Raw genomic sequence first — 22,003 nt, 5'->3', positions numbered from 1 at the left:
AGTGTTAAAATCCATCTGCCATTTTTTGGCCCAGCTCTGCATCCTATCAATGTCTCTTTGCAGCCTACACCAGCTCTCCACCTCATCCACTACTCCATCAATCTTGGTGTCATTCGCAAATTTACTGACCCACCCTTCAGCCCCCTCCTCCAAGTCATTGATAAAAATCACAAATAGCAGAGGACCCAGCACTGATCCCTGTGGTACACCGCTGGTAACTGGTCTCTAGTCTGAAAATTTTCCATCCACCACCATCCTCTGTCTTCTATGAGATATGATGTGGAGATGCCGGCGTTGGACTGGGGTGAACACAGTAAGAAGTCTCACAACACCAGGTTAAAGTCCAACAGGTTTATTTGGTAGCAAATACCATAAGCTTTCGGAGCACTGCTCCTTCGTCAGATGGAGTGGAAATGTGCTCTCAAACAGTGCAAACAGACACAAAATCAAGTTGCAGAATACTGATTAGAATGCGAATCCTACAGCCAGCCAGGTCTTAAAGGTACAGACAATGTGGGTGGAGGGAACATTAAACACAGGTTAAAGAGATGTGTATTGTCTCCAGACAGAACAGCTAGTGAGATTCTGCAAGCCTAGGAGGCAAGCTGTGGGAGTTACTGATAATGTGACATAAATCCAACATCCCGGTTTAGGCCATCCTCATGTGTGCGGAACTTGGCTATCAGTTTCTGCTCAGCGACTCTGCGCTGTTATTGTGTCGTGAAGGCCGCCTTGGAGAACGCTTACCTGAAGATCCAAGGCTGAATGCTCGTGACTGCTGAAGTGCTCCCCCACAGGAAGAAAACAGTCTTGCCTGGTCATTGTCGAGCGGTGTTCATTCATCCGTTGTCGTAGCATCTGCATGGTTTCCCCAATGTACCATGCCTTGCGACATCCTTTCCTGCAGCATATCAGGTAGACAATGTTGGCCGAGTTGCAAGAGTAGGTACCGTGTACCTGGTAGATGGTGTTCTCACGTGAGATGATGGCATCCGTGTCGATGATCCGGCATGTCTTGCAGAGGTTGCTGTGGCAGGGTTGTGTGGTGTCGTGGTCACTGTTCTCCTGAAGGCTGGGTAGTTTGCTGCGGACAATGGTCTGTTTGAGGTTGCGTGGTTGTTTGAAGGCAAGAAGTGGGATGGGGGGATGGCCTTGGCGAGATGTTCATCTTCATCAATGACATGTTGAAGGCTCCGGAGGAGATGCCGAAGCTTCTCCGCTCCGAGGAAGTACTGGACGACGAAGGGTACTCTGTCCACCGTGTCCCGTGTTTGTCTTCTGAGGAGGTCGGTGCGGTTTTTCGCTGTGGCGCGTTGGAACTTTAAGACCTGGCTGGCTGTAGGATTCGCATTCTAATCAGTATTCTGCAACTTGATTTTGTGTCTGTTTGCACTGTTTGAGAGCACATTTCCACTCCATCTGACGAAGGAGCAGTGCTCCGAAAGCCTATGGTATTTGCTACCAAATAAACCTGTTGGACTTTAACCTGGTGTTGTGAGACTTCTTTCTATGAGATAGCCAGTTACTTATCCAATCGGCCAAATTTCCCTCTATCCCACACCTCCTTACTTTCTTCATGAGCCTACCATGGGGAACCTTATCAAACGCCTTACTAAAATCCATGTATACGACATCAACTGCTCTACCTTCATCTACACACTTAGTTACCTCCTCAAAGAATTCAATCAAATTTGTGAGGCAAGACTTACCCTTCACGAATCCGTGCTGACTATCACGGGTTAAGCTGCATCTTTCCAAATGGTCATAAATCCTATCTCTCAGGACCTTTTCCATTAACTTACTGACCACCAAAGTAAGACTAACCGGCCTATAATTACCAGGGTCATTCCTATTTCCTTTCTTGAACAGAGGAACAACATTCGCCACTCTCCAGTCCTCTGGCACTATCCCCGTGGACAGTGAGGACCCAAAGATCAAAGCCAAAGGCTCTGCAATCTCATCCCTTGCCTCCCAAAGAATCCTAGGATATGTCCCATCTGGCCCAGGGGACTTATTGACCCTCAGGTTTTTCAAAATTGCTAATACACCTTCCCTCAGAACATCTACCTCCTCCAGCCTATCAGTCTGTATCCCATTCTCATCCTCAAAAACATGGTCCCTCTCCTTGGTGAACACTGAAGAAAAGTATTCATTCATCACCTCTCCTATCTCTTCTGACTCCATGCACAAGTTCCCACTACTGTCCTTGACCGGCCCTAACCTCACCCTGGTCATTCTTTTATTCCTCACATAAGAGTAAAAAGCCTTGGGGTTTTCCTTGATCCGACCCGCCAAGGACTTCTCATGCCCCCTCCTAGCTCTCCTAAGCCCTTTTTTTTAGCTCATTCCTTCCTACCTTGTAACCCTCAAGCAACCCAACTGAACCTTGTCTTCTCATCCTTACATATGCTTCTTTTTTCCTCTTGACAAGACATTCAACCTCTTTTGTGAACCATGGTTCCCTCACTCGGCCATTTCCTCCCTGTCTGACAGGGACATGCCTATCAAGGACATGTAGTATTTGTTCCTTGAACAAGCTCCACTTTTCAGTTTCTGTGCCCATCTTATGCTCCCTAATTCTTGCCTAATCGCATCATAATTACCCCTCCCCCAATTATAAACCTTGCCCTGCCGTAAGGCCCTATTCCTCTCCATTGCAATAATGAAAGACACCGAATTGTGGTCACTATCTCCAAAGTGTTCTCCCACAACCAAATCTAACACTTGGCCCAGTTCATTACCCAGTACCAGGTCCAATGTGGCCCCACCTCTTGTCGGCCTATCCACATCTTGTGTCAGGAAACCCTCCTGCACACACTGTACAAAAACTGCCCCATCCAAACTATTCGACCTGTAAAGGTTCCAACCAATGTTTGGAAAGTTAAAGTTAAAGTGTTGTATATCCCTATGACTGTATGACTCTATTCTTACCAATAGAATGTGCTAATGTTCAGTAATTTCAGTAACTCAGAAGACAAACACGGGACACAGTGGACAGAGTACCCTTCGTTGTCCAGTACTTCCCCGGAGCGGAGAAGCTACGGCATCTCCTCCGGAGCCTTCAACATGTCATTGATGAAGACGAACATCTCGCCAAGGCCATCCCCACACCCCCACTTCTTGCCTTCAAACAACCGCACAACCTCAAACAGACCATTGTCCGCAGCAAACTACCCAGCCTTCAAGAGAACAGTGACCAAGACACCACACAACCCTGCCACAGCAACCTCTGCAAGACGTGCCGGATCATCGACACAGATGCCATCATCTCACGTGAGAACACCATCCACCAGGTACACGGTACATACTCTTGCAACTCGGCCAACGTTGTCTACCTGATACGCTGCAAGAAAGGATGTCCCGAGGCATGGTACATTGGGGAAACTATGCAGACGCTGCGACAACGGATGAATGAACACCGCTCGACAATCACCAGGCAAGACTGTTCTCTTCCTGTTGGGGAGCACTTCAGCGGTCACGGGCATTCGGCCTCTGATATTCGGGTAAGCGTTCTCCAAGGCGGCCTTCGCGACACACGACAGCGCAGAGTCGCTGAGCAGAAACTGATAGCCAGGTTCTGCACACACAAGGACGGCCTCAACCGGGATATTGGGTTTATGTCACACTATTTCACATAAATATTTCTGCTTTTTTCCTCCTGAGTCTTTATCATGCGATCCTAGAATCAGAATTTATGTCACACTATTTGTAACTCCCACAGTTGCGTGGACCTGCAGAGTTTCACTGGCTGTCTTGTCTGGAGACAATACACATCTTTTTAGCCTGTCTTGATGCTCTCTCCACTCCCATTGTTTTGTTTCTTAAAGACTGGATTAGTTGTAAGTATTCGCATTCCAACCATTATTCATGTAAATTGAGTCTGTGTCTTATAAGTTCTGTTTGTGAACAGAATTCCCACTCACCTGAAGAAGGGGCTCAGAGCCTCGAAAGCTTGTGTGGCTTTTGCTACCAAATAAACCTGTTGGACTTTAACCTGGTGTTGTTAAACTTCTTACTGTGTTTACCCCAGTCCAACGCCGGCATCTCCACATCAGTAATTGATGCCCAGAGACGTGTTAGTAGATAGAAAAATCTCCCTACAGAATACATCAGTATTTACAGATTGTTACCAGAAGAATGTGTCACTACTTAGAAATTTCGACCTAGAGTTTTTGTTTAGTTTTTACATTTTTCCCCTGTCAGTATTTAGAGACTGACATATTCTTTGAGGAACAGTCTTAAGAGTTTTTTGCCCAGAGAATGTCAATATTCAGAAATTGTTCCCAGGAGTATTTTTCATTATTTAGTGATTGCTCCCCCAGAGAATGTCAGTGCTTTGAAATTGTCCCGAGATGATGTGTCATTTTGTGCTTTTTACCAGAGTTATTTACAGTTTGATGCCTGGATACTGTGTCAGTATTTCCAGATTGCTGCCTGGAGTCATCTTGTTCAGTCTCATGCAACAGCAAGGATTTGGTCTAAACTTTGTGATTTTAATGTGCAGCAGGAACAGATGCATTGACCTCACTTGAGCAATGTACTTTTTCAAACTGTAAACATTTACTGAATCGTCCATGATGTTGAATGAAATTTTCATATGTATTTCTTATTAATACCCCTCTGATTGAAATAAAAGCCTGTGAGGAGGAAAATAGTGGATGAGCTTGTTCTGCTGAAAAGAAATGTATATACACAATTTGGGAGCTGCACATAAATGTATCTATGACACTTGTACTAAGAACGTAGGCGGCACGGTCACACAGTGGTTAGCACTGCTGCTTCACAGCTCCAGGGACCTGGGTTTGATTCCCGGCTTGGGTGGAGTTTGCACATTCTCCTCGTGTCTGTGTGGGTTTCCTCCGGGTGCTCCGGTTTCCTCCCACAGTCCAAAGATGTGCGGGTTAGGTTGATTGGCCAGGTTAAAAAAAAATTGTCCCTTAGTGTCCTGAGATGTGTAGATTAGCGGGTAAATGTGTAGGGATGTGGGGGTAGGGCCTGGGTGGGATTGTGGTCGGTGCAGACTAGATGGGCCGAATGGCCTCCTTCTGCACTGTAGGTTTTCTATGATTTCTATGAACGTAACAGTTATTGTGTTCCCAGTACTGTCTTTCATTTGTTTCTATTTTGTGTTGTATTAAGTGTGGTGCTGGGTGTTATTTTAAAGAGAAACGTATCCAGTCTGTGCTCAGCTGTCTCTTCAGAAACCCATGTGAAAACTGACAACTACATTTCATTAAGGCTAATTGCTTTGTTGGGAGTGTTTTAAACAATTTGCGTAATGGCCAAGAGATTTCACAATAAAAAGTGTTCAGGAGAGAGATTGAAAGAAGTGTGACTGACTGACTGAGTATATGAGGAAGAAAGATTGAGAGGACTGTGTGCGCACAAGGGAGATGGAGGGAATAAATGTGCGTCGATGTGACTGACTGTGTAAAGAGGTTGGGGAGTCTATGTGAGTGTGACAGATTATGTATGTGAGTGATGGAGAGAGATTGATAGGATTGTGTGTGAGGGAGAGTTTGAGCACGTGTGTCTGGGAGATATTAGAGTATGTGAGTGGTCGATAGTGTGCACAAAAGCTCAGTTGATTGTGGTCTGAAGTGTGTGCAAACACTGTATCAAGCTCTGGATTGAATTTTAAAAAAACAAGCCCAAACTCTAAGCCAATAGCACCGTAGTCCGGGTAATGTGATTTAACTCTGGCTTTCAATTTTATTTGCAAGCAATTAGAACATAGAACAGTACAGCACAGAACAGGCCCTTTGGCCCACGATGTTGTGCCGAGCTTTATCTGAAACCAAGATCAAGCTATCCCACTCCCTATCATCCTGGTGTGCTCCATGTGCCTATCCAATAACCGCTTAAATGTTCCTAAAGTGTCCGACTCCACTATCACTGCAGGCAGTCCATTCCACACCCCAACCACTCTCTGCGTAAAGAACCTACCTCTGATATCCTTCCTATATCTCCCACCACGAACCCTATAGTTATGCCCCCTTGTAATAGCTCCATCCACCCGAGGAAATAGTCTTTAAACGTTAATTAAAGATTATTTTAAGTGTGCATTGACTTGCAATGCTAAATTGCACCTTTAGTGCAAGGGTGGATAGAAACTGAACAGCGTTTTGTTTTGCCTCAGTTCTCTGCATTGTATTTCTTGGAGATTAGTGTTTACGTCAAGTAAAGAACCAGCTAATTATGTATAAATCCTGAGGGGGCTCTTTGTGCCAGTCTCGTTACTTTCCGGGAAGTTGAGTAAGTGAATGGATACCTGTGGTTTTAAGTGTTCTCTGGTGATATATCAGCTGACTCCTGTAATATTATTGCTGTCAATTATGTAACTGTGTTGAAAGGTCAGGAAATACCGTGTTAGCGGAAAAATACTGAAAGAATTAGTGTGAAACTGCCTGCAGGATGGAATTTGTGTGAACAAAGAAAATTACAGCACAGGAACAGGCCCTTCGGCCCTCCAAGCCTGCACCGACCATGCTGCCCGACTGAATTAAAACCCCCTACCCTCCCTGGGGACCATATCACTCTATTCCCATCCTATTCATGTATTTGTCCAGACGCCCCTTAAAATTCACTATCGTGTGGAATTACCATATCATTTTAAACTAGCATTGGCTGCCTAATGAGATGTGTTCGATCAATGTTTCTTTTTTAGAAACTTTCATCGAGGGCATGTACTGAATTCTTCTTTAATATTCTGACAGAATTTGTAAATTGAGGTTGTGTCTTTATATGCCCTGTTTGTGAACAGAATTCCCACTCACCTGAAGAAGGGGCTTGGGGCTCCGAAAGCTTGTGTGGCTTTTGCTACCAAATAAACCTGTTGGACTTTAACCTGGTGTTGTTAAACTTCTTACAGAATTTGTCCACACCAGGGGTGAACATTGACTAAAATAAGACCAATAATAATCTTGCATTTGAAATGCAAATGTCATTTAGGGAAGGGAGTGATATCATTTGGGGGTGGGGGGGGGGGGGGGGGGGTAGAAATGAAGGTGAGCACAGGGCTCCACAAAGTGGAAGTCTGTCACTGCTATCTGGCCCTTAACATAACAACTTGAGTCTTGTAGATATCAATTATGCCCCCCATGTTCAAAACCCCAGTGTTTGATCAATTCTCTCAGGCTAGTGAGGTTCAATAGATAAACAAACACAGTGTTCAAGCTGTGAGATATGGCATAAAGTTGCTTCTACATGAAGCTGAATTGTAGAACCATAAGCAGGCTTTAAAGCAGGTTATAGTGTGCAAACATCAGTCTTACCACAGAAACCACTGAAGATACACAACATGGGACCGAAACAAGAAAGAACAAAGAAAGTGGCTTATCTGAACATAGCAGCAGTTAAGAAACTACCACATAGGCAAGAAATAGGAGACATAATCACATAACGTTGACAAAGGAAACATAATCACATAACATAATCAAGAGCAAGGGGGCGGGGAGGTACCAGGGGCTTTGGAGAAACTGTATAAAATACATGCTGTAATTATGTTAAAGTGTGCCTGCTCAGCGACACCCTTTCTTGCAAGATCGATTAAAAGACGCTTCTTCAGAATTTGACTCGTGTAAAATTATTAAAGAGTGAGCTTCATTTCTCACAATTGGGGGCTCGTCCGGGATCGTGTCATCACCGACAGAGTGATCGCCGCCGACAGCCGGGAAGACGCGTCCCTTTTATTTAAACGGTCTCATGCTCTCATCGGCGAGCTCTCTTTCGGTAGACTGATAGGAATCCTAGGGGAGTCATTCTGAACGAGTTAGTCGGGACCTTGGGGTAGGCATAAAGAACGGTCAGGCAACTCCGTGCACGGATCAAGGTAAGAAATCATCATAGAAATCATCATAGAAACCCTACAGTGCAGAAGGAGGCCATTCGGCCCATCGAGTCTGCACCGACCACAAACCCACCCAGGCCCTACCCCCACATATTTACCCAATAATCCCTCTAACCTACGCATCTCTGGACTCTAAGGGGCAATTTTTAACCTGGCCAATCAACCTAACCCACACATCTTTGGACTGTGGGAGGAAACCGGAGCACCCGGAGGAAACCCACGCAGACACGAGGAGAATGTGCAAACTCCACACAGACAATTGATCAGACACAGACAGACAGAAAACAGACTTTTAAGTATTACCTTGATGACCAGTGTGATATATATCTAGAAATCTCGTAAGATGACGGATTGATGATATAATCACTTTGTTGTAATTGTTTAACTGAATATTGATGTTGAACTAGACACTTTACTTAAAATTAAGCGAAAGTTGAGAAAAATTACAATGGGAGGTAAAAGTTCCAAAAACAAGGGAAACCCCAAGCGAAAAGTCCCAAGGGACATCCCTCCAGAAAGTCCTTTGAGTCGGATGTTAGCAAATTGGGAATTTGAAAGTAAGACAAAGATAAAAAGAAAATGATAAAATATTGTTGTTTTACATGGGCGAAAGAACCAATCAAAAGTCCATCCGTTTTCTGGCCAAAAGATGGATCGGATGAAGATTGGGTCTGCCAAATATTAAATATCTATGTGAACGATAAGAAACCGTTTAATCCAGAAGAACATACTTATGCAATGTGTTGGCAGGGAGAAAGTAAACTTTATCCCCTCAAATTAAATGATAGTCCAACAACGCCACCGTGTAAGGGAACACTAGATAAATCCTGGGACCCTCTAGAACATCTTCCACCGCCCTATGGGGGACCACAGGCCTCTCTCGCAATAGCTCCACCACCCCAACAACCCCCTCTGACTGGCACAACTGAGGCCGGTCTGACACAGGCACTCGGAGGTGGAACATCTATTTATCCTGGGTTACCAGACTCCAACCCGGGAACTCGAAATTCTCAGAGATTGGCACTTAAGAAGTCATTAAAACAACAACAACAAAAGAACAAGTCTGATTCTGAAACTGACTCAGACGGGAACCCACAGGAAATGTTGCCCCTTAGAGAGGTCCCAATAGGGGTTGGTCAAATCGGATTTGTCTCGGCTCCCCTTACATCGACTGAAGTGAGGACCTTTAAGAAAGAAATGAAAGCTCTTGTTGAGGATCCTAACGGCTTGGCTGACCAGGTCGATCAATTTTTGGGTCCCAATTTATATACCTGGCTGGAACTGCAGTCGATTTTAAACATTTTATTTAGTAACGAAGAACGCGGCATGATGAGAAGGGCAGGAATGGCCGTGTGGGAAAGAGAACATGCGGGTCAACAGGGGGACGTTAAGTACCCCCTCCAAGACCCTAACTGGGACAATGGTGACTTAAATCATAGACGCAATATGGAAGACATGCGGAATTTAATAATTAGAGGAATCAAAGAATGTGTTCCCAAGTCCCAAAACTTTAATAAAGCATTTGAGATAAGGCAGGACAAAGACGAAACGCTGACAGCGTTTCTCGAGAGATTAAGGGAAGTCATGAGAAAATATTCAGGATTGAATCCAGACGAACAAATAGCCCAGGGATTATTAAAGATACACTTTGTCACAAAGTCATGGCCAGAAATTACAGAAGATTGAGGGATGGGGTGAAAAACCATTGGATGAATTACTAAAAGAGGCGCAGAAGGTATACGTAAATTGGGAGAATACTAGAGAAAAACAAAAGGCCAAAATGATGATTCAGACCGTTGATACCGTAGTCAAAAAGAGAACTGAGGACTGGGAACCGTCTAGTTCAGGAAACAGAGGAAGGGGATACTTCGGAAGGGGGAGAGGGAGTCTCCGGGGAATCAGGGGAGGACGAGGAAGAGGTCAGGGTCCATATCGAGAAAATACTCCACAGGCAGGATGTTACCATTGCGGACGAATTAGCCATTTCAAACGTGAATGTCCAGAATTACGCCGAGAAAGGAGGGGAATTGAAGAGATGAATTTTGATGACGAATAGGGAGGTCAGGGGCTCCAAGAAATTAGGAGTCACCGGGAGCCCTTGATAACTTTAAAGGTGGGTCCGCTGGGGGAGGAGGCTGTATTTTTGGTCGATACTGGAGCAACTGGATCCTCTCTGAATTTTAGGCCCAAAAACACAAAATTCCAAGAAAAGTCATTAATAGTTTATAGAACATAGAACATAGAACAGTACAGCACAGAACAGGCCCTTCGGCCCACGATGTTGTGCCGAGCTTTATCTGAAACCAAGATCAAGCTATCCCACTCCCAGTTTCAGGAGTAAAAGGGGAAGGATTTAAAGTCCCCATTTTCGAGGAAATGAAGATAACGTGTGATGACGACACAGTTCGGTCTGAACTACTATATATCCCCGAAATAGGTAGTAATTTGATGGGTCGGGATCTAATCATTCAATGTGGGCTTAGCATACAGGTAAAAGAGAATCAGTTGACTGTATCGATGGCAGTATTAACAGACGAACAAGAACAACAAATAGACCCCAGAGTGTGGGTCTGTGATGGAAATAGAGGGGGGCTAAAAGTGCAGCCACTAAAAATAGAGTTGAAAAATAAGGATGAGACAGTGAGAATTAAACAATACCCTATATCATTGGAGGGCAGGAAGGGACTGAGGAAAGTGATTACAGGATTGGTGGACGATGGTCTCATCGAACCCTGCATGTCGCAATTTAATACACCTATCCTCCCAGTTAGAGAGACCGATGGAAGCTTTCGCCTTGTCCAGGATTTACGAGCTCTGAACAAAATGGTGAAAGTGAGACACACCATAGTGCCCAATCCCTACACCCTCTTGAGTAAAATTCCACCCAAGGATCCTTGGTTTAGCGTAGTAGATTTGAAAGATGCCTTTTGGGCATGTCCACTAGCGAAGGAAAGCAGGGACTTGTTCGCTTTTGAATGGGAGGACCCCCTTACCGGAAGAAAACAACAGTACTGATGGACAGTACTTCCTCAGGGTTTTACAGAATCTCCCAATTTATTTGGACAAGTGTTAGAACAAGTATTATCTGACTTATATCATTCCCCGGGGACCACCACTATACAATATGTAGACGACTTGCTGGTCTCAGGACCCACCAAAAGAGAGGTTGAAGAGGAAACCAACAATCTCCTGAACTTCCTAGCCGAAAGGGGACTCAGAGTATCAAAAAGCAAATTGCAATATGTTGAGAAGGAAGTGAGGTATCTGGGTCATCTAATAAGTCAAGGTAAACGCCGTATTAACCCAGAACAGATACAGGAAATAGTAGAATTAGGGTTACCCAAGACCAAGCGAGAGCTTCGGAAGTTCTTGGGTTTGGTTGGGTATTGTAGACTCTGGATGAATGACTATGCCCCCCCTCACAAAGGGACTATATCTGAAATTATTAGAGGAGGAACCCAACCTTTTGCAATGGACAGACGAAGAAAAAGATCTAATAGAAAAACTAAAAGAGACCCTGATACGAGCCCCAGTACTGGCACTACCCTGCTTGACCAAACCATTCCACTTATTTGTCACAGTTAAGAAGGGAACCGCCCTAGGAGTATTGACACAGGAGGAAGGGGGAAAAAGAAAGCCCATAGCATTCCTGTCCAAAGTCCTGGACCCCGTTAGCAGAGGCTGGCCAGAATGTGTCCAGGTGGTGGCGGCAACCGCCCTCTTGGTAGAGGAAAGTAGGAAATTAACCTTTGGGGGGAAATTGGTAGTAAGTACCCCCCATCACATGCAAACTATCCTCAACCAAAGGGCAGGGAGATGGTTAACCGACTCGAGAATCCTGAAATACGAGGCCATCCTATTAGAACGGGACGACCTGACTATTGAAGTAGACTCCTGCTTAAATCCTGCCAATTTCTTGTGGAAAAATGGTGAGGAAGAGGCAGAAGAAGATCTGAGTCACCATTGTCTAGATATAATAAACTATCAAACCAAAGTAAGAGAGGATCTAGGTGACCTGCCCTTGCATACGGGATGGAGGATTTTTATAGATGGATCCTCCCGAGTAATACAGGGAAAAAGACATAATGGGTATGCGGTAGTGGACGGTCAGAACACCTCAACAATAGAAAGGGGGAGACTCCCCAATTCCTGGTCTGCCCAAACCTGCGAATTGTACGCTCTAAATCAGGCTCTAAAGATTCTACAGGGGACCGATGGGACCGTATACATGGACTCAAAATACGCTTTTGGAGTAGTACATACATTTGGAAAAATTTGGCAAGAGAGGGGATTAATAAACAGTAGGGGAAAAGAATTGGTCCATGAGGAATTGGTAAAGGAAGTCCCTGAGAACCTACTGCTGCCTCGAGAGATTGCAGTGGTCCATGTTAAGGGGCATCAGAAAGGGGGGAAACTGGAAGAACAAGGAAATAATTTGGCGGATGAACAAGCTAAAAAGGCGGCAGTTGAGGAGGAGATCATTAGGATGCAAATACTGACACCCACGGTGATGGACACTACTGTCCCACCGGTGTTCACTACTGAGGAAATGACGGAACTCCAGGGGTTAGGGGTGGAGCCAGACGAACATGGGAGATGGAGGTTACCGGACGGACGAGAGATGGTCAGCAGACCTATAATGAGACAAATATTGACACACTTACACCAGGGAGGACATTGGGGTACCCAAGCTGTGTGTGATTTGGTTCTCAGGAAATACGGGTGTAAGGGAATATACACAATTGCCAAACAGGTGTGTGAGGGTTGCCTCACGTGCAAAAAGATTAACAAACAAGGACTGAGGAAGAGGAATCTAGGGGGGAGAATTCCTGCCCTAAGACCCTTCCAGAGTATACAAGTTGATTATACTGAACTTCCCCAAGTGGGGAGGTTGAAGTATATTCTAGTGTTAGTCGATCACTTGACGGGGTGGGTGGAAGCCTACCCCACAGTCGCTGCGACCTCGAGCCAGGTGTCCAAAATAATTCTTGAAAACATAATCCCCAGATACGGGATTGTGGAACACATAGATTCTGATCAGGGGTCGCACTTTACCTCCAAGGTATTACAGGAAATAATGAGGGTGTTGGAAGTCCAGTGGGACTTCCATACCCCGTGGCACCCTCCCTCTTCAGGAAAGGTAGAAAGAATGAATCAAACATTGAAGAAACACATCTCCAAATTGGTATTAGAAACCAGACTACCCTGGACTAAATGTCTCCCGATCGCTTTATTGCGCATCCGAACGAGTCCCAGGAAAGATCTAGGATTGTCCCCGTATGAAATGTTATTTGGATTACCATACCTGGGAATGGTGGGAGAACTACCTATGGTAGAACTTAAGGATTTGTATGTAAAGAAATATATTCTGGCGCTGTCCTCCTCCTTGTCGTTCCTCAGGAAACAAGGGCTGTTCGCACAAACTCCGCCGCTCGAGTTCCCAGCTCATCAGATCAAACCTGGAAACTGGGTATTGGTAAAATCGTGGAAAGAGGCCAAATTGCAACCGGATTGGGACGGACCATACCAGGCCCTTCTGACTACAGAGACCGCTATAAGAACGGCGGAAAAGGGCTGGACTCATTACACAAGGATCAAGGGACCTGTGGAAACATCGGCCAGAAGGGGGACCTGGACAGCCGAGCCAACAAAGGAACCCTTGAAGTTGAAACTAAAAAGCCTCTGAACGATAAATGTTTGACTGTACAGTTGCGACGCTGGCGCGGGAGCGTGGGTAGTGGTAACCACTGAAAGGATTCGTCTCCTACCCACACAGGGGGAGGGTAAAAACTGATATGTGTCACCCCATGTTTTGCACAATATTGTTGGCCATTTCCATTCCCTTTTCCCTAGGGATGCACACTCCAGTGTGGCGAGGAAAGGAACCCGACTATGGGGGACCCACAAAGTTTGTAGTGACTATTCTCGAAAGTGTGCGCCCACAAGTGATTGAGTTAGATGTTTGTAACCTAGTGGACTGTGGGGATCTGGAAACACAGCGACAATATAGTGGGTTAAATAAATATATGTGTGAGGATAGATACTGTCCCTACTGGAATGATGTATTGTGGACCACTGAAGCAAGGGGATGGACAGCTAGCACACGTCAGCGTATAAAAGACCAAATTTCCATTTTTCAAGGCCCCTTCAGACCAAATTGTCAGGATAAAAATTGTAACCCAGTATATATAACAGTAAAACGAACTAAATGGTGGCAGGAAGTAAACGGGAAAACATAGGAATTAAAAATGGACGGTAGGATCTTCGGAATGGGAATAAGTGTGAATGGCAAGGATCCCTTAGGCTGTTGCTTCCAGGTTAGAGTGGAACAAAATAAGGGTACCAGAGGAGACAGATCAGAATACTCAAACGCCACAGATACAACCATTCACACCTCCTAATGACCCAAAGGTGGTTAGGGTAATAGAAATAGAAGATTTAAGACAAACTTTTGAAGTAGAAACAGGATATGGAGATACAAATGCCTGGGTAGAATGGGTAAAGTACACTGTAAAAAGTTTGAACAAAAGCAATTGCTATGCTTGTGCCTCCGGCAGACCGATAACCCAAGTGGTGCCCTTTCCGCTCGGGTGGGAACGAGACCGACGGGGCATGGAGTGCATGATTGCTCTATATCAGGATAAGACGGCTTGGAACAATGACAGCTGCACGTCATTGTCCCTGGTGTTCCCTCCCCTCAAGGCAAAGGATTTGAAGATACCTCCTGCATTCACCGCCACTGTTGGGAACCACACCTCGTGTGTACACCGACAGGGTAAGGGCCTAGCCAAGAGCCTGGGAAAATTGGAAACATGTACCGAGGTTGAGAATGTAACCGAGACGAATGGGGAGGGAAACTACTCTTCACTGAGTGTTCCCAGAGCGGATTTGTGGTGGTATTGTGGAGGGAAAACCCTAAGGGCGATCCTGCCCCCAAAATGGAAGGGGACTTGCGCAATTGTTCAATTGGCTATCCCATTTACCCTGGCATTTGAGAGAGGGTGGTGAAAAGCGGAAGAAGCAACCGATCAGTCATAGAGACCTCCTTTGATGACCGTATATACTTAGACCCTATAGGAATACCGAGGGGGGTGCCAGATGAATTTAAGGCCCGCAATCAGATCGGGGCCGGTTTTGAATCGACCCTCTTTTGGTGGGCTACCATTAACAAGAATGTGGACTGGATAAATTATATCTACTACAACCAACAGAGATTTGTAAACTATACCAGGGATGCAGTGAGAGGAATAGCTGAGCAATTGGATGCCACCAGTAGAATGTCTTGGGAAAACAGACTAGCTCTCGACATGATTTTGGCAGAAAAAGGTGTGTGTGTGATGTTGGGAGGGAGGTGTTGTACCTTCATCCCAAACAATACGGCACCTGACGGGTCCATCACTCGGGCCCTGCAAGGATTAAGGACCTCAGCAGAAGAACTGGCGGAAAATGCTGGAGTAGATACATCCCTAACAGGATGGCTGGACTCCTGCTTTGGAAAATGGAAGGGAATGATTATATCAATTTTCACCTCCCTAATAACAGTGTTCGGCATATTGGTGGCAATTGGGTGTTGTATCATTCCATGTGTAAGAGGATTGACCCAACGATTAATTGAAACGGCCTTGACAAGACAGATATCAATGGAAAAGAAAAAAGGAAACAGCGAGGATGTGTATTTACTAGATGAGGGAGAGATGGATAATATGGATGGAGAGACGGATGTTGAAAAGGAAGCTGAAATAATGCTTAAAGGATTCGAGGACACACAATAAACCTTCTGGTAGAATGTAGAAGACAACAATGGTGAAAAGAAGAAAAGGGGGAATTGTGAGATATGGCATAATGTTGCTTCTCCATGAAGCTGAATTGTAGAACCATAAGCAGGCTTTAAAGCAGGTTATAGTGTGCAAACATCAGTCTTAACACAGAAACCACCGAAGATACACAACATGGGACCGAAACAAGAAAGAACAAAGAAAGTGGCTTATCTGAACATAGCAGCAGTTAAGAAACTACCACATAGGCAAGAAATAGGAGACATAATCACATAACGTTGACAAAAGAAACAATCACATAACGTTGACAAAGGAAACATAATCACATAACATAATCAAGAGCAAGGGGGGGGGGAGGTACCGGGGGCTTTGGAGAAACTGTATAAAATACATGCTGTAATTATGTTAAAGTGTGCCTGCTCAGCGACACCCTTTCTTGCAAGATCGATTAAAAGACGCTTCTTCAGAATTTGACTCGTGTAAAATTATTAAAGAGTGAGCTTCGTTTCTCACAAAGCATTGAACATTGTTGCTTCCCTATGTTATCTTTAGGCTATTTGGTTGTCGAATTGAATTGAAGAACAGCTCCACTTCGCAGTCTGTGATGTTTCTGCCTGAGAACTAGCAGTGTTTGGTTTGTGCCCTTGGGTTATCACTCACAGCTAGTGTGTCTGATTTTTCTGCTAAATTGCATCTTTTAACACTTTTAGTGAGTTTGATTATTAGTATGGATACTCTTCCCCATTCAAAGAACAAAGAACAATACAGCACAGGAACAGGCCCTTCGGCCCTCCAAGCCCGTGCCACTCCCTGGTCCAAACTAGACCATTCTTTTGTATCCCTCCATTCACACTCCGTTCATGTGGCTATCTAGATAAGTCTTAAACGTTCCCAGTGTGTCCGCCTCCACCACCTTGCCCGGCAGAGCATTTCAGGCCCCCACCACCCTCTGTGTAAAATATGTCCTTCTGATATCCGTATTAAACCTCCCCTCACCTTGAACCTATGACCCCTTGTGAACGTCACCACCGACCTGGGAAAAAGCTTCCCACCGTTCACCCCATCCATACCTTTCATAATTTTATACACCTCTATTAGGTCTCCCCTCATCCTCCGTCTTTCCAGTGAGAACAACCCCAGTTTACCCAATCTCTCCTCATAACTAAGCCCCTCCATACCAGGCAACATCCTGGTAAACCTCCTCTACACTCTCTCTAAAGCCTCCACATCCTTCTGGTAGTGTGTGGCGATCAGAACTGGACGCAGTATTCCAAATGCAGCCAAACCAAAGTTCTTTACATCAGACGCCAACTTTTATACTCTATGCCCCGTCCTATAAAGGCAAGCATGCCATATGCCTTCTTCACCACCTTCCCCACCAAGGATCTGTGGACTTGCACACCCAGGTCCCACTGCGTATCTACCCCCTTTATGGTTCTGCCATTTATCGTATAGCTCCCCCCTACATTAGCTCTACCAAAATGCATCACTTCGCATTTATCTGGATTGTACTCCATCTGCCATTTCTTTGCCCAAATTTCCAGCCTATCTATATCCATCTGTAGCCTCTGACAATGTTCTTCACTATCTGCAAGTCCAGCCAATTTTGTGTCGTCCGCAAACTTACTGATCACCCCAGTTACACCTTCTTCCAAATCGTTTATATAAATCACAAACAGCAGAGGTCCCAATACAGAGCCCTGCGGAACACCACTAGTCACAGGCCTCCAGCCGGAAAAAGACCCACTACCACCCTCTGTCTTCTGTGACCAAGCCAGTTCTCCACCCATCTAGCCACCTCCCCATTTATCCCATGAAATCCAACCTTTTGCACCAACCTACTATGGGGGACTTTGTCAAACGCTTTACTAAAATCCATATAGACGACATCCGTGGCCCTTCCCTCGTCAACCATTCTAGTCACTTCTTCAAAAAACTCCACCAGGTTAGTGAGGCATGACCTCCGTCTCACAAAACCATGCTGACTATCGTTAATGAGTTTATTCCTTTCTAAATGCGCATACATCCCATCTCCAAGGATCCTCTCCAACAACTTTCCCCTCCACCCCCCTCCCCCCCTCCCCGTCCATTGGGTGACCACCCAAAAAGGCCAATATGGTGTTGAGAATTGTTAAAGACCAGATCAGAAACTCTGAATCCTTGGTGTGGTCTGTCATCCAGATGTTGGGATGTTTCCTAAACTATTCTGCTGTAAATCTCAACTTCTAACTTACCCCCTTCTTCCTTTTATAGGATACCAAGAGAGCACATGGAGGCACTGCCGGAATTGGCAATTTAGCTGCTTTTCTTTGATAACAGCACATTATTGTAGCCCATAATAACATCCCCATCCTTATGACTTCCCACCAGTTAGTTAGGCAATTTCTTGCCATGCTCAAAACAAATGTGTCCCACCATTGGTTTGTTCTTGATCATTTCAATCTGGTGGCAGTCTTGGTGGTTAGGTTCACCTGTTCACGTCCCTGATAGAACATAGAACATCGAACATTACAGCGCAGTACAGGCCCTTCAGCCCTCGATGTTGCGCCGACCAGTGAAACCAATCTAAAGCCCATCTAACCTACACTATTCCAATATCATCCATATGTTTATCCAATAACCATTTGAATGCTCTTAATGTTGACGAGTCTACTACTGCTGCAGGCAGGGCATTCCACGCCCTTATTACTCTCCGAGTGAAGAACCTACCTCTAACATCTGTCCTATATCTATCACCCCTCAATTTAAAGCTATGTCCCCTAGTGTTAGCCATCACCATCCGAGGAAAAAGGCTCTCACTATCCACCCTATCTAATCCTCTGATCATCTTGTCTGCCTCTATTAAGTCACCTCTTAACCTTCTTCTCTCTAACGAAAACAACCTCAAGACCTTCAGCCTTTCCTCATACGATTTTCCCACCATACCAGGCAACATCCTGGTAAATCTCCTCTGCACCCTTTCCAACACTTCCACATCCTTCCTATAATGCGGCGACCAGAACTGTGTACGCAATACTCCAAGTGCGGCCGCACCAGAGTTTTGTACAGTTGGAACATGACCTCCTGGCTCTGAAACTCAATCCCTCTACCAATAAAAGCTAACACACCGTACGCCTTCTTAACAACCCTATCAACCTGGGTGCCAACTTTCAGGGATCTATGCACATGGACAGCCAGATCCCTCTGTTCATCCACACTACCAAGTATCTTACCATTAGCCCAGTACTCTGTATTCCTGTCACTCCTTCCAAAGTGAATCACTTCGCACTTTTCTGCATTAAACTCCATTTGCCACCTCTCAGCCCAGCTCTGCAGCTTATCTAATGAGCTGTCTTCCCGCGGTTATATTTAGACATTTCTGTTCATCACAAGTGCAAGTAAACTGTCCCTTATTAACCCGACAATGTTGACGGACACACTGCGTCTGTACGCAGGAATCGTTCTTGGGGATCAAGGCATAGGCACATCCCCATCCCTGCCCCGTAAAACAAAGCAGATAGCTTGCAGTATCTGAACAAGCTCTTCCTCCCACCTGTTGGAGCCCCCTGCACACAGGATCTGTGGGATTTACAAGTTCCACACATCTCCCCTGTATACCTCTTTTATATTTGTCCCTTACAGGGTGCATCTGATGTATCTACTGTATATAAGTCATGAGGGGTCCACCCAGGGGTGGCTATAAATAGGGCTTCTACCGATTGTGCTAACGGGTAACATACAGTTCGATTCCCGTGTAAATGTATGTGAGCTTTGGAAAACAAGTTATCCTCCAATCCAGTCAAATTTACAGTCGCAACAACACAAAGTAGTACAGTTACATACATATTCGCAACGATCAAATAACAAACCTAACACTATAATTCATATAATCTCCAAAAGTTATATGATCTATCAACCCGAACGCGCCAGTTGTTCTTGCTTGCAGTCTTTGCCTGTGTTGAGGAAAGCAGTCCTGTTCATTCACTCGTTCATTCATTCATTCATGCATTCCTTTGTGTAATTTCAGCTGTGTCCAATGTTTCCATATACCTTTCCCTCTTATGTCTATACAGGCACAAGTGTCTCCACTAATTATAACTTCATATGGCCCATTCCAGTTTGGTGCAAACCCTGGTTTGTCAGGTAATGCTTTTACGAGGATGCGACTTCCCGCTGTTGGGACGTCAGGGAGCATTTCAAGCTCTCTCTCCGCGTCTCTTATTTCCTGATTGTCTTTTACCAATTTGCGCATCCCTTTTAGTTGGGTGCTTAGTTCCAAAACATATCTCCTGATTTTATCTTTTAGTGGACCTACATCAGTCCCATCTGTTATGATGCTTTCTGGTAATTGCATCGCCCGTCCTGTCATTAGTTCATAAGGGGTTAATCCGGTTGTCCGGTTTGTGGTAGCTCTTAATCTCATTAATATAGTGGGCAATACCTCTGTCCACATTTTTCCCGATGTTTGTATGGCTTTAGCCAGTGCATTCTTAAGTGTTCTATTCATACGTTCCACCATTCCAGAACTCTGTGGGTGGTAAGGGATGTGGAATCTTTGTTTTATGCCCATCAGTTGGCATATTGTTTTTACCACCTTTCCAATGAAGTGCATCCCTTGGTCCGAATCGATTTGTAGGGGTACTCCCCATCTAGGGATTACCTCTTCTGCCAATATCCTAGCCACCATGGTAGCAGTACAATTTGTAGTGGGGAACGCTTCTACCCACCTGGTGAACTGGTCTATAATAACCAGACAATAGGTTTTGTCATGGAATTGTGGTAGTGGCCGTGTGAAATCTATTTGCAGATGTTCCCAGGGTCCCTTTGGTCTCGGCTGGTGTCCCATCTTAATTTTTATGGGTCTACCAGGGTTGTGTTGCGTGCGCGTCACGCATCGGTGACAGTGTCGGGCTATGTCTCTTCTCATTCCTTTCCACCACCATTCCTTTCCTATATTAGTTATCATGGCCTCTCTACCCGCATGCGAGAGTCCATGGTGTAGTTCCAATAGGGTGTTTTGTATGCACTCTGGTGCTATTACCTTATCTTCCCGTCTCCAAATGTTATCAGTTCCTTTGACCGCTCTCTGTGCTTCCTATTTCTCCTTTTCCTCTTTCGGGGTATCCTCATGTAAGTCCCGAACATCTATTTTGTCTCCTGTCTGTTCTGTTGTTGCTATTGGCAGCTCGTCAATTGTCTCCTGCTCTATCTGCGGCTTGGTTCCTTTTGAAATTTAACCAGTCCAGGTTATCTCTTCCTGGTTCTTTCTGGTGTGCTTTAATTTTGATTACTGCGGCTTCTCGAGGTTTCTCACTAGCTCTCAACAATACCTCAATTCTTTGTTGGTGTTTGATAGGGGTTCCTCCCGTGGTTATGAACCCTCTTCTACCCCATGCTGTCATGTATGACTCCGAACGCGTAGCGACTATCTGTATAGATGTTCACCATTTTACCTTCAGATAACTCTAGTGCCTGTGTGAGTGCCACTAGTTTTGCCACTTGCGTGGATAGACCTCTTTCAATCATTCCTGACCTTACTGTCTCTAATTTGTCATTTACTACTGCCCACCCTGTCCGGGCTGATCCTTCCACATATTTGCGTGACCCATCTACAAGGAGGGTCTCCTCAGCTATTATTAAAGGTACATCCTTTATCCTACCCTCTTCTACATCCATATCTATATCCCCACAATTGTGTGGCTTTCCTGTGTCTAAAATCCCTTCTGCTGGGTTATTCTCTGTGTCCCGTATTATTATTACGGACTTGCTTGGAGGTCGGAGGACAGCTTCCCACTTAGCCCTTCTCATGTTTGAGACTGACCTTAGTTTTCCCGTGTTCAACATTTCCACCAAGGTGTGTTTGGTGTGAAGGATTATATTCCCTGTCATGATTACTGGCTCGCTAACCTTTACAGCCCAGGCGGCGCAATCCAAGGCGGCTCTGCACCTTGGCAGTCCGGTGACTCCCGGCCCTTCTGCTGTGGAATAATACCCTATGGGTCTCTTTCTGTCGCCATGTTACCACTGCGGAATAGAACCCTCCCTCATTGCTACAATGGATATGGAAGTCCTTATTAGAATCTGGTAATCCTCGTCCAGGGGCTGATATCAGTTATGTTTTTAGTTTGTTATAAGCCTCTTCCTGCTCGGGTCCCCATTCTATGGGATCTAAAGCTGGTTTTCCCCCTTTGACTAGTTTTTGTATAGGTTTTGCCAATTTTGCGAACCCTAGGATGAAACTCCGGCGATAGTTAAATAACCCTGGTACCTTCCTGACCCCTCTTACAGTGACGGGTCGCGGCATTTGTTGCACTGCCTTCTTTCAGTCCGCTGGCATTTCTTTAAGTCCTTGGGATATAAGGTGTCCTAGGTATAGGACCTGTATTTTCCTGATTTGTGC

This window comes from Mustelus asterias, chromosome 9 (assembly GCF_964213995.1).
Source record: "Mustelus asterias chromosome 9, sMusAst1.hap1.1, whole genome shotgun sequence".
Classification (NCBI taxonomy): Eukaryota; Metazoa; Chordata; class Chondrichthyes; order Carcharhiniformes; family Triakidae; genus Mustelus; species Mustelus asterias.
This window is presented reverse-complemented; position numbering follows the sequence as displayed.